A 14082-nucleotide genomic window follows, 5' to 3' on the forward strand; every position below is an offset into this window, starting at 1 on the left:
AAACAGTTAAAAAAAATAATAAAAAAATAAAATACTTCAAAAAAAATAAAAAAATAAAAAGGTATTATCTTAAAACCAATGGTAAGTAATATAATGAAAGACTTTAAAATGTGGCTTAAGGGTAGCTATTAACTCTATCCTGGCCAGACCATTGAGTGCAGAAGTATGGTTTTAAAAGGACCTAAAGAGCGTATAGAAATGAGGTTGGGGCACCTGGGTGGCTCAGTCGGTTGAGTGTCCGACTCGATTTCGTCTCAGGTCATTATCTCATGATTCGGGAGTTTGAGCCCCGTGATGGGCTCTGCGCTCACTGCACAGAGCCTGCTTGGGATTCTCTCTCTCTCTCTCTCTCTCTCTCTCTCTCTGCCCTACATCCCCCAAAATAAATAAATAAACTTTTTTAAAAAGTTTAAAAATGGGTTTGATTCAGCATTCAAATTTAACTTACATTTGACTCCAAGGGATCAATTGATTAACTGTTCAAAAGTATTCATCGAATACATCCTATGTAGCCAACACCATGCTGACCGAGGAGATGAAGAGAGGTCATGGATGAGGTCCCAGAGCTCCAAGTGCTGATTATCTATCTGGGGGGAAAAGGCAAGCACACGAGCTACAGAGGCCAGAGAAGGTAGATATATTGCTCAAATGACCAAATCTAAAGTTGTGTCTATCTAAGCTTTTTTTTTTTTTTAAGATTTTATTTTTAAGTAATCTCTAGACCCAACATGGGGCTCAAACTCACAACTTTGAGATCAAGAATCGCATGCTCTACTGACGGAGCCAGCCAGGTTCTCCATAGCTAAGCATTTTTTAATGCAACATTTTAATATTTCTACAATTTCTATTTAGCTCTTCTTTGACACTACTTTTTTTTTAATTATTTTCTTCCACCCTAAAAACAAATGAGCTATCAAACCATGAAAAGACATAGAGCGCATTACTAAGTGAAGGAAGGCAATCTGAAAAGGCTCCACACTGTGTGATTCCAAGTCTATGACATTCTGGAAAAGGCAGAACAATAGTGACAGTAAAAAGATCAGTGGTTGCCAGGGATTGCAGAGGTGGGGTGAGTAAGTAGGGGAAACGTAAATGATTTTTTTTTTCCTGCAGTGAAAATGCTCTGTAATGTACCAAAATAATAGATACATGTCATTATATATTCATCCAAACCCATAGAATGTACACCATTAGGAGTGAACCCCAATGTAAACTATGGACTTGGAATAATAATGATGTGTCTGTGAAGATTCATTTATTGTAACAAACATACCACTCTGGTGGGGTTGGTGATAGTGGGGGAGGCTGTGCACGGGTGGGGACAGGGGGTAAATGAGAAATCTCTGCACCTTCCTCTCAATTTTGCTATGAATCTAAAACTGCTCTAAAAAATGAAGTCTTAATTTAAAAAAAAATTAATTTCCTATTCTTGTTTTATATAGTTTACTACTTTACCTCTTTAAGCACTTGAAACAGACTTATTTTTTAAATGTCACTTTTTATATTATTCCATTGTTTTCATCTCCTCCTATGTCAACTCTCATTTTTATGGAACGTTTTTCTTCATATTGGACTTTCTCAAATGTTTTATGATTTGTTACACTAATGTTTTAATCATTTATATTCATTTATTCCTTCATATTGGTCTTCCCCAAACGTTTTATAATTTTTATGTATGAGCTCATCCTCATTGGGGATTATCTTTTGGGGGTGGTGGTGGAGATGCCCCCAGAATTGCCCCAGATTGTGGATGCCTCCCCACAGTTGTCTCAACCTAAGTCTTAAGGGTTCACAGTTTCTCAACTTTTTCTTAATTTCTATCTTAGAGTTATCTGTACTTTGTAAGTGGCAAAAGCTTTAACCCCATGTACAAACCCAGCTTGTTCTCTATTTTCTTTTCAGCGATTCTCTTTCTACCCATGGCCTGGGACTTCTTTTCTTTTTTACGTCTGAGACATAATTCCTTTCTAAACTTTCTGCTGTATTCAGGTCCAGAGTATTTATTCTTGTGCCCTCACTGCTGGGAACTTAAAACAAGCATATACCCTGGCTATGTCTGTACAGTCCCTAATAAACTAGCTCACCAGCTAGTAAATAGAAATAGAAATAGAAATAGAAATAGAAATAGGTAAATATAGAATTACCTATTTATTTATGGCACCTGGAGATTTACCTTTCTTACTTTTGAGATCAAATATGTATTTGAGATCAAATATGATATATGTAATATATATATATATATTTTTTTCCAGCATTTCTGTATGTTCAGGAAATTTCACATGACCTTGGGCAAGCTACCGAACTTCTGTATACCTGGCTCTCTCATCATAAGACCGTAGTGATGGTTAAACAAACTAATTAGTGTAAAGTGCTTAGAACAGAGCCTGGCCCAGAGGTGGTCAATAGATATCATGGTAATTATTCATGCTTCTGCTCAGTTCTCTTCCCTGATCAGGCCTTTATATATTTCAAATGTATTTTAAAAATTTTAACATTTTTTTAAATTTATTTTTTTGAGGGGCGCCTGGGTGGCGCAGTCGGTTAAGCGTCCGACTTCAGCCAGGTCACGATCTCGCGGTCCGTGAGTTCGAGCCCCGCGTCAGGCTCTGGGCTGATGGCTCAGAGCCTGGAGCCTGTTTCCGATTCTGTGTCTCCCTCTCTCTCTGCCCCTCCCCCGTTCATGCTCTGTCTCTCTCTGTCCCAAAAATAAATAAATGTTGAAAAAAAAAATTAAAAAAAAAAAATAAATTTATTTTTTTGAAAGACAGAGAGAGACAGAGCACTAGTGGGGGAGGGGCAGAGACAGAATCTGAAGCAGGCTCCAGGCTCTGAGCTGTCAGCACAGAGCCTGATGTGGGGCTTGAACCCATGAACTGGGAGATCATGACCTGAGCCGAAGTCAGATGCTTAACCAACTGAGTCACCCAGGTGCCCTTCAAATGTATTTTTAAAATAACCACTACAATTTTTTAAATTTAAAACATTGAAATGTCCTCTCCTCTCTCCACTCCCAAGAGCAAACTCAACACAGGAAGTTAGATAATCTTAAAAGAAATTCTCTTAATAAGGAATTCAACTTCATACACTTGAACATTCAATTTCTGCCAATGCACACTTATAATAGTCATTTTAAAATGATTATTTTGTGAGTATTAAGTCCATTAGTGATCTATCAAAAATTATCACCCAGAAAACATCACAAAAGCTTCTGATCAAGGACATCTCAGGTTTTGAAAGGGATTTCTCAGTGCCTTAGTCCATTTGGGTTCCTATAACAAAATACCATAGACTGGGGGTGCTTATAAACAACAGAAATCTATTTCTCACAGTTCTGGAGGGTAGGAAGTTCAAGATCAAGGCACTGGCAAATTCAGTGTCTGGTGGGACCCCTCTTCCTGGCTCATAGATGGCCATAGTGGAAGGGCACAGGAGCTCTCCAGGATCTCTCTTGTAAAGACTTTATAGGTTCCTCATAGGCAAATTCTCATGACTTAATCACCTTCCACAGATCCACCTCCTATACTATCACTTTGGGGGTTAGTTTTCGACATACGAATTTTGAGGGAAACAAACATTGAGTCCATGGCACTCAGTATCATCCCAGAATATATTACGGGAAGTAGTAGCTGGCCATTAAAGAGTGAAGGACTCCAACGTGTGCAGAATTGGAAAAACACCAAGACAACATAGAACAGTGTGAACATGCTGTGACCCCACCTAAGGAAAATACAGATGTGTGTGTGTGTGTGTGTATGAGAGAGAGAGAGAGAGAGAGAGAGAGAGAGAGAGAGAGGTTATATACAGACAGAACATTTCTAGACTAATGCTCATGAAAGTGTTCTCAGAGGTTATGTAAAGTGTTTTTGAGAAAGAAAGTGACAAGATCAGGGCTGTTAGCAGATTCACAAGGCATACGGAGTGGGATGGAGTGGGAAGGACTGGAAGTAATTGAGCCAGGAGACCTGTTTAAAGGACGTTGCACTAGTCAGGATAAGAGCTGCTAGAGGCCTATTCTGAAGCAGTGAGATGGAGTGGTGGAGAAAAAAAAAAAAAAAAAGAAATCAGATTCACCTTCAAGATGCTACCAATGGTATCCCCAGTGCCTAGCACAGTGACTATACTTACTAGATGCTCACCAAAGGTATGAAATAAATTGTCTCCCATATGAAAGATCTGACAGTTCCTCTCCCAAGACATCCACTGGCCACCTCAAGATGTAAATCCCACAGACCTCATCATCTCTCTTAAGAGCTCACTCACTCAGCCCTGGGCCCTGGGGAGCAGGGTCAGGAGATGGGGACATAAGCAGGTAGAGCCAGGGCCCACGTTCCCCTTGCGCCCCTCTGGCCCTGCCCAGCCAGGAGCGTAACCTTCCTGCTCTACCCCTGCCCTCACTTCACCAGGCACCCCACCAAATGTCTGCTTTACTGCAGACACAGCCCTGCACTGGGCGTATGTGGCAGAAGGGGTGTCTCCAAAAAGCTTCAGGCTCACTTCCCTTGGGAGCTAAGGGAAGACAAGAAAACTGCTAATGAGGAAGGGGGAAAGCATGCCAAGAAAATCAGATGGAACCCTACACAGATGCACTCACACACACAGGCATGCATGCCCCGGCTACCATAACACTTCACACGTAGGATATGCTTAAGATAAGGGTTTTTAACAAGTGCAACAATGAAAGGAGAGTGAGCACGAAGAAAAAGAGTTGCAGAAGTGTAGCATATAAGGGCCAGTTGAAGGAAAGGTCCTCCTGAAGAATAGCTGGTTCGGCGGACACACCCTGAAATGCCTGTATATGTGGAAGCCCAACCAGGAGCCTTTGGTGGTGGGGGACAGTGAAGGCGAGTAGGGATAACTATATTTATTCTGATATCTTCTGAGCCTAATAATGTGGGGTCTGGCTTAAAGTATCCTGCTGAAATGTTTGTTAATTGAATGAAGGGATGTTTGGATGGATGGATGGATGGATTGGTAGATGGGTAAATGGGTGAATGGATGGATGAGTGGATGATGGATGGATGGATGGATGGACGGATGGATGGATGAGACTACTTCTCTCTGGTTTTCAGAGGCAAAACTGAAACCAGTGTTTGTGGTAATCAGGTGGCTGTGTAGATAGCTTTTCAAAGATGGCCTACTTTTTCTTTTTACTTTTCTTTTCTTTCTTTTCTTCTCTTTTCTTTTCTTTCTTTTCCTTTCCTTTCCTTTCCTTTCCTTTCCTCTCCTCTCCTCTCCTCTCCTCTCCTCTCCTCTCCTTTTCTTTCTTTCAGCGATCCCTACCTACCAGTATTAATGCCTTTGTGTAATCCCCTACCTTTGATTGTAGGCTGTACCTGACGGCTTTCTCCTAATGAGTAGAAGGCAACAAAAGTGATGGGCTGTTACTTCTGTGAGTAGACTACAAAAGACAGTGACTTCCATCTTCCTGGTGACAAGGTGTCATAGTAGAGAAGCCCATGTGGTGGCCTTAGGCCAACAGTCAGTGAGGAGCTGAGGCCCTCAGCCCACCAGCCCACAAGGAACTGAATGCTGCCAACAACCTCTTAAGCAAGGAAGGAGACCCTTCCCCAGTGGAGCTTTGATATATAATCCCAGCCCCACCAGCACCTGCATTACAGCCTGTGTGAGGCCCTGAGCAGAGAACCACCTAAGCTGTGCCCTGATGCCTGACCCACAGAAACTATGAGACAACAAATGTGTGCTGTTTCAAGCCACCCCGTCTGGGATTAATTTGTGGCCAGCAAGAGATAGCGAACACAATGGCTGATTTGAGTTTACAAAAATGAACATTCTGACAATTAAACTTGGCAAATGATGGTAGTGGTTAAGAATCCAGGTTCTAGAACCAACTGGGCTAGTTTGAATCCTGGATCCCCAACTTACTAGCTGTGTGACCTTCGGCAAGATGATCAACTTCTCTGAGCCTCTGTTCTGGCATTCTTAAAATGGGTAGAAGTCTCTGCTCATAGAGAATACACAAGGATTACTTGAAGTGCTTAAATAAAGGATTTAGCTCGGTACCTGTCCCCGAATAGAAGGTAGGTGCTAGCAAGAATGATAATGGAGCAAGTTCCCTCACAAAACGGCGAGTGTCCCACACCCGGAAGTGATCAAGCTGAGGCATGATGGCAACGTGCAAGAAGTGAACGGAACCCCGGGGGACACCAAGCGCATTCCCAAGCTTCAGATTCTAGTGCCGTGTGGCTGCCTAGCTATTGCTGAGGGGTGAGGGATCAGGTGTGCCACGGGACCACTGGGCCTGTTACCTTGTACCAGGGTTTGGTGACGGCCGTTGCCGGCCTTGACCATGGGTAAGCACCTGCATTCCTGTATCCTCTGGCCAGGTGTTCAGCCTCCACCCTGTCTGGGCCCATGGAGCCCAGGAAGGTAAACACCCAGCCAGGAAGTGATTGTCACGGGCACGGGGCCAGCTCTGAGCCGACGTGGGTCTGAAGGTCAGAAATGCTTCACAGGGAGCCTTCTCCAGGAGAGGACAAATTGCCTGGCTGCAGGCTCTCTGAGACGGGGTGGAGGGTGCACAGATCTTGCTGGGGACACGGCGGCTTGCTCTGGGGCCCCGGACAAGACAGAGGAGAGGTGAAGGAGTCGTCGAGGGGGGCCCAACTCCCCAGGAGCACCTCATTGGCAGGTGAGCAAATGATCTTGGTATTTTTAATGAAAGAAAATGAAATAAGAGATGGAATGGGGGTTTTGGCAGGATTGGAGACACCCCAGGCAGGTGCGTGAAGGGGAAGGAGGCCACCACCCATCCACTCATTGAGAGACAGCCCCAAGAGAGAAGACAGCCCCAGATTTCACTGTGGAGACCAAGTCTAGTCTTGGCTTCACCACAGCCTCCCGGGACTCAGTTTCCCCATCTGTGAAGTGGGGTAATGATCCATTCCAGGCTCCTCTCCTGTGATGGCTCTGGGGGGGGGGCAAGTGAGATTAAAAAAATAATAACCCAGGACTGACTACATAATTTGCAGGGCCCCATGAAAAATGAATTTGTGAGGCCCTAGGTTCAAAATTAATTAAGAATTTCAAAAATTAAGAATGAAAAATTATTAAGAATGGCAACAGTAGAGCATTAAACCAAGTGAGGGGCTTTTCTAAGAGCAGAGCCCTGTGTGGCCGCCTAGGTCACTTGCTCGTGGCTCCAGCCGTAATAAAAAAACGTGTATGTAAACTGTGAAGGGCCAAACAAACCGTGATTACTATGTGCCGTGGCTCAAATCTCAAGGTCAGGAAGCACACCTGGGAACGGAAATCTTAGCCCCGAAGTGGTAGCCCATCGCAATGCTGCCCCCTCTGCCGGGGCCTCTGCTGCTCAGGGTCCCATCTCAAAAGGACAAAAGGCCCGCTCCCCCCAAACTTCCAGACCTGCACACCTGTCTGGCGTCAAGCCAAAGCATGGTGTGACTCAAATGTCTGGGGACACCGTGCTCTTGGATGTGGTGGGGTAGTTTCTTTCATTCTGTCTCTCGGTTTGAAATTCGGGACGTTCGCGGTCATTGGCAAAGCTCAGGTAGGACCCGCTGCTCCCGTACGCGTGACCGTTCTGCCGTGTTGTGCCGACTGCCCACACGTGTTTGCCTTTCGGGCAAAGGCTCGTGTCAATGCAGTGAGACCATTGGTGGGAACGTCCCAACTGCCTACCCCCTCCCCGCCCACCATCACATCTCTATCCTCCCCTCTCCGTTTCTCACTCAGGCTTTCTCTTCCTTTTTCATTCCTGCCCCTTCTCCAGTGCCCTTGGCATTGCGCAGCTCACAGCACTGGGAACCAGTGTCTCCGTGGGTGTCCTAAGCTTTCTGGGAAATCAGACATCAGACCATCTCCTCAGCCCCACTGTCAACCCCGCCCCTTCCTGGAGTCCCAAGTGTTGTGTCTTGCAAACCCCTCCCTTGGGAGGACCCCCTCCTCCGGCCCCTGGAGAGGGGGGCTAGAACCAAGGCAGTGTGAGTAGGGGGCCACAGCTTTGTCCCCGGTGGCCCGAGATGGAGGAAGACAATTGCCTGGAGAGCCCCACCTTGCCTGTGGGAGGCCTCTCTGGCCTCAGCTCGGAGGCCCAGGGGGCTTACATCAGCGGACAAAGCAGCCCAGAGGCTCAGCGGAGGCCGATCTAACAGCCCGGCCTTACTGGCTCCGCTGCAGACCCTGTCTGGGCAGCCAGCGGGCCCGCCAGCCCGAAGTCCAGCGTCCCCCACGCACATGAGCCCTTTGCCTCCCCAAGTAAGGAGTCAGCTCTGTCGCCTGGAGTTACCCCTGGCACCACCGCAGAATGACACAATTCCTTCCTTTATTCCTTCATCAAACAACTGCCGAGCACCTTGGGCAGGTGAGGCTTCCCAAAGGGGCTGGGGGCACAGATGCGACCAGGGTGACAGAGGAGAATCAGAACCCCAAGGCCAGGTTAGGGGCACTCCCTCCAGGAAGGGGGCACAGTATACCCTCCTCACTCCAGAGATGGGGGTGGATTGTGGGGCTCAGAGGCATTTTGGTGTGCTCAGCCAGGAGGTTACATCTCTGAGCCTACCGGCGTTTCTTTCTGGAACTCTCCTTGACGTCTCAGGGACCTCCCCTCAGCCTCCTCACCTTGGGGTCACCTTTCCCCACTTTGGGAGCTGTGGAGCTCCAGGCATGGAGGAAATACCCAAGGGAAGACTGTCAGCCTGCACCCCTTTCCCTGATTGGCAGTTGTCCTTGAGAGTCCCCAGAGGCCACACTGGGTCAGGGCAAAAGACTGAGCACTAGGGGCGCCTGGGTAGCTCAGTCGATTGAGCAGCCGACTTCAGCTCAGGTCAGGATCTCACAGTCCGTGAGTTCGAGCCCCACGTCGGGCTCTGTGCTGACAGCTTAGAGCTGGAGCCTGCTTCCGATTCTGTGTCTCCCTCTCTCTCTGCCCCTCCCCTGCTCGTGCTCTGTCTCTGTCTCTGTCTCTCTCTCTCTCTCAAAAATAGATAAATGTTAAAAAGGGGGGGGGGGCGTTTGCCTGGAACATCTCTTCGTGTTTTTTGGGAGAATAGCTCAAGTGGCTAATTAAGAACCTGGGTGTCTGGGAACCTGAGTCAGGCCATGTCTCACTCTTTCTCCCTCAACTGGCCCACCCTTTGGGATGGGGGAATGAAGGTGGGGGTTATCATCAAAGGGATGCGTGGAGAAGTGGCCTTGGAGCTGAGTGTCATTAAACAACCTTACATCACTTCTTAATTATTTACAAGAGGAGAATTGATGGGTAGGGTTTCATGTATTATAAAGCAGGCTCTCTAACTTGAAAATAAGGTCATTTTTTTCACACTTACTCTAACTGAATGTCGCAAGCTCTTCAAATAGCACACTCTCGGGAAAGGGACAGCAGAGTTTCAGCAAGGTGGAGAGGGAGCCCCCCAGGGCATGGGATGGGAAGAGGCAGAGGTGTGGACCTGGTGAAGCATGAGGACAGGTGTGCTGGAGAGGAGGGAGGGTGGGTGGAGGGGGTCCGCCACCCACGATGCCTGGACCCCAAAGCCTCCTGGAGATCACAGTGGGGCGTCTGTATGGCCAACACACCCCACGGGGAACTCACCCTGCACTCGTACTCCAGCACTAGCTGGCCTTGCCTCAGTTGCCTTCACTTTCGGCTGGAGGTTCACACACCAGCACCGGTGTCTCCCACGGCTAGAAGCTCTGCCCGTCAGTTTTCCAGGTCTTTGATGAGTCTAAAAATGGGGCGCTGACTCATTATTATTTAATGAGTATGCTTCCTCCAGAGACAAAGCCTCCAGGACAGGCTTCCCAGAGAACAAGCATCTCGGATGATGCCTTCAGAGGCTCAGAGAAGCTTGGGATCCCCTGGGGCAGGGACCAGCTGGGATAAGGAAGGAAGGCAAGCTGGGCCTGAGGACCCTGACCCCCAGGTCCTATCTGGAAGCGGCAAGGGTTTTTCTCTGTGGCTGACTCAGGAAGTGTTGCTCAATCCCGAGTACAAGTTCATACGACCTGCTTGTGTCAGTGTTTCAATCCCCCCCCCGCCCCCCCCCGCCACCAGCGGTGAGCTCCTGCCACACTGACCTGTTAGCACTGCCTTCAGCCAGTCGGTGTCTGCTGCACGCCTGCCCTGGGCCGTTAAGATGTGACAAAGATGGACAACCCCTGCCCCTTTCCCAGGGCCCCTCGGCTGCCTCTCCTCCCCTCCTTACTGCTGTCCAAACAGGTAGGTTAAGAAAACCCAATTTCCACTCACAGCTGATTCACTCGGCATTGCTGAGCCAAAACAGATTCCCGTTAAATCCCACTAATGGGACAAAAAACTTCCAAGCATTTTTACGTTTATAAAACCCTGGCATAATGGGCTTTATTTTTCATGATGCTCTATAGACCTAAATCCACTCGTGAAAGTGAGTATGTCTATGAAGATATTTTTTTTTGCTCTCATCTGAGTGATAAAAACATTCCTTGGTGGATTCTTGAATGCTGGACAGCCTTCTTTTCTTGAAGTTCCTTTTTAAGGCAGTTAGCTTTGAACTTCAAAATGATGGTAAGGTTTTTTGTTTCCGGAGTGAAAAGGCAGCTGGCACTTGGACAATTTTTCCTAGTGCCTGCGGTATCAGAACTGTTCCCTGGAACGTTGTTTCTGCAGTTTTCTGGCCTCTTGGGAACCTGTCCAGAGGCAAAGACCGAAGTCCCTTGTATTAGGCAAACTTGGGTTCCAAGTCAACGGTGAGACACGGAGAGATTCTAGCTGGGGGTCACAAGGAAGCCATCTTGATGCTGAATCTAATATAAATAGACCCACCTAGGCTGTGTTTGGAAAAACATTATTATTTGTGTATCCCTTGGAGAAATATCACAGAAATTGTCAAAATAAAGGAGCATGGGTACATGTGCATGCATCTTTTAACTGGGGGCGGGGCACAGGCTTTGGAGGCCAAGGTGGCCATACTCTAACTGCTTGGCCCCAGGCTGGGTCACTGTCTCCTTTTTATCTCTCTCTGAATTCTCTATAATCTTACAAGGCTGTTTTCTCAGGAAAGGCTGTTTGCTCCACGTCAGAATGTCCTAAGTTAAAGGTGGCAAGGAATAGTTTAGAAATCCTGCTCTTTGCCAGAGCCAGGCTGCCTCCGCCACGTTCTGGCTGTGTGACGTTCGCTGAGTTGGTTAACCTTTCTGAACTTCTACGTCCTCCATGGTACACATGGAGGACATGGGGCAAAGGTAGTAATGATCATTAGGACTGCCCTGAATGTTCCGTGAGATGATGACTCTATCGGGCTTGGTTTTCACTGTTATCCCAATAGAGAAAAAAAAGAATAGATCCTCTTTTCTAATATAAAAGTTGACTTAAAGCAGTAGAGATGTATCAGTTCACATAGAAAACTGAGCACTCAGCATGAAGGTGTACATGAGAACCCTCAAATGTAAAGAGAACTGATGTCTTCGGACAAGTCTGCCCTCCTGCTACAAGGGCTTGGAGCCCAACCAGCTTTGGGAAACTCCCTTCCCCTGATGGCACCACTCAGGTCTGCCTGTTGTCCACGGGGGAGACGGTACACCTGCCCAAGGTCTCAGCTCATCTGACCCAGTAATTATTTCCCTCCAGTGAGTATTTCTTGACAAGTGAAGGTACTTTTTCTGGCAAAACCATAATGCTCTAATCTTAAAAAGCCAAGTCTGGTAACTGCTGGTATGGAAAGAGTTTGAGGATGGGGCACCCGAGTGGCTCAGTCTGTTAAACGTCCGACTTCGGCTCAGGTCATGATCTCACAGCTCGTGAGTTTGAGCCCCACGTCGGCCTCTGTGCTGACAGCTCCGAGCCTGGAGCCTGCTTCGGATTCTGTGTCTCCCTCTCTCTCTCTCTCTCTTCCCCTCCCCGGCTCATGCTCGTGCTCTGTCTCTCTCAGAAAGAAAGAAAGAAAGAAAGAAAGAAAGAAAGGAGGAAGGAAGGAAGGAAGGAAGGAAGGAAGGAAGGAAGGAAAGAATTTGAGGAAATCAATGGTGGGTGAACCTCCAGGATTTAGGGCTCCACTTGGAAAGAGTGTATTAGCTTCATGTTGCTGCTGTAACAAATGAGCACACGCTTAGTGACTTAACAACAATATAGACACATCACCTTTCAGTTCTTGAAGACAGGAGTCCAAAATGGGTCTCACTGGGCTAACATCAAGGTGTCATCTGGGCCACTTTTCTTCTGGAAGCTCCTGGGGACATTTCCTTGTCTTTTCCAGCCTCTCGAGACCGCCCCCATTCCTTGTCCCGTGGCCTCCTCTTCCCTTTTCAAAGCCACCAATGGTAGCACCTGCAGATCTCTCTCTGCCCCTCTTGCTCTCCTCTTATAAGGACCCTGGTGATTACACCGGGGTGGGGGGGGTGGCCACACAGCAGTGGCCGAGTTGGAGAAGCAGACCCTGGTCTGTGATTTGAGCATCTGTGCTATGTACCAGGTTCTGCAGGACCAGAGAACCCCGCCAGGTGGAGTTTGGAGTGGGGGCTGGCCAGCTGTAGCCCCAGGAGACCTCAGCGTGGCCTATGGTCGGGTGCTATGACCATCGGACCCACTCATCCATTACCGCAGGGCCAGGGGCACGTGGGTGCTTGGCAGTCGCTGGATAGAGGAAGGGGTCAGTGGATGAACAGGAGTCTCTGTGGGCGTCACTGTGGACTGAGTGGGCCCGGCCCTCGGGTGGAGCACTGGAGGACAGAGCTCTGAGGAGCTAGATGGCAGGACCACGTGGGGCACCAGCATGGACCCAACGGTCGGTCTAAGCTGGAAGCCACACCCAGAGCCCTGTCAGGAGGAATAAAAGGAGCAGCCCAGACGGACAGACAGCATGGACTCGGGAAGGGGCACAAACACAAAGAGACCCAGGCTCTGAGGAGACAGCGCCAGCCAGTTCTGCTGTGATTTGGGGGGTTTGGGCAGCCCCGGGTTAGGTCCTCGAGGGTCTCCTTGGTGTGGGGAGGTCCCACGTACCCACCGGCCACTTTGTTCATGCTGGATGTCCCTAGCCGATGGCCCAGCAAGGTTTGGGTTATTTATGATTAAAGCGCACGGATTCACGAACACGGCAATAAGCGGCAGAGAAACGGGGTGCAGGAACATCAGAGCGGTGGTCTTCGCCCTCTGGGGGCCTGAGGAAAGCCGTGGACGGCCCCGCCCCAGCCCACCCCACACAACGTACAAACACACCCTCCTACCCTCGGTTTCAAAAGACTTTCAGCCTCACTGAGGTCCTGTCGCAGAAGGCTGAAGAGGAGAATTTCTCAGAACCCCCGGAGGGCTTGTCACCACACAGCGCTGTCCCCTCCCACCCCAGCCTGCCCAGGGCTGCCCGTGATTCTGCACGTCTTAAGAGCTCCCAGATATCGCAGCTGCTCAGAGTGAGCCTCGTTCTGGGAAGCCCTGCCACACTAGAGAGGGAAGAGAGCCTTAGGTGGGAAGACAAATGAATTCTGTGGTGTCTGGGTCATCCAGGTAATTTCAATCCAGTGTTTCTGGAATGTCGCTCATCTACCCTGCACGTTTACGATTGTTAACATAGCTGTGTACCACCTGTGCTGTTAATATTTTCCACAGATTGGCTTTACAGGATATTCTCTATTTATTTTCGTCCTAAGTATTAATTCCTATGAAATCGCAGGTCTGATGTGCTAACTGGAATTTTTCTAAGGTGCATCAACTCTGTAGCTATTAATTTTTTGATATTTGGTTGTACTTCTAAAAATCAGCTCACAGCCACTGGTTCAAAATCCCGTGCAGCTGGAAGGAGAACAGGGGACTATCTAGGTTCATCCCAATGCTCTGGATATTTTAGGGGAGAAATAGTTGAAGGAAACCAAAGGCCCCCCAACTTCTCTGCCACTATTGCTGTTTTGTTTTTGTTTTTGTTTTTTTTAAGATCTCCCTCTTGAATAACTCACTTACCCAAACCAACACAGAAATCCTAGCCCTGGGGCTCCTGGGTGGCTCAGCTAAGTATCCGATTCTAGATTTCGGCTCAGGTCACGATCTCACGATTCTGTGTTGACAGTCGGGAGGGAGCCTGCTTGGGATTCTCTCTCTCCCTCTCTCTCTGCCCCTGCCACATTCGTTCATGTGTGTGT

The sequence above is a fragment of the Lynx rufus genome, unplaced genomic scaffold (assembly GCF_022079265.1).
Source record: "Lynx rufus isolate CCGP_SWC_20201006 ecotype Redwood Valley unplaced genomic scaffold, mLynRuf1.p SCAF_2, whole genome shotgun sequence".
In the NCBI taxonomy this organism is placed as follows: domain Eukaryota; kingdom Metazoa; phylum Chordata; class Mammalia; order Carnivora; family Felidae; genus Lynx; species Lynx rufus.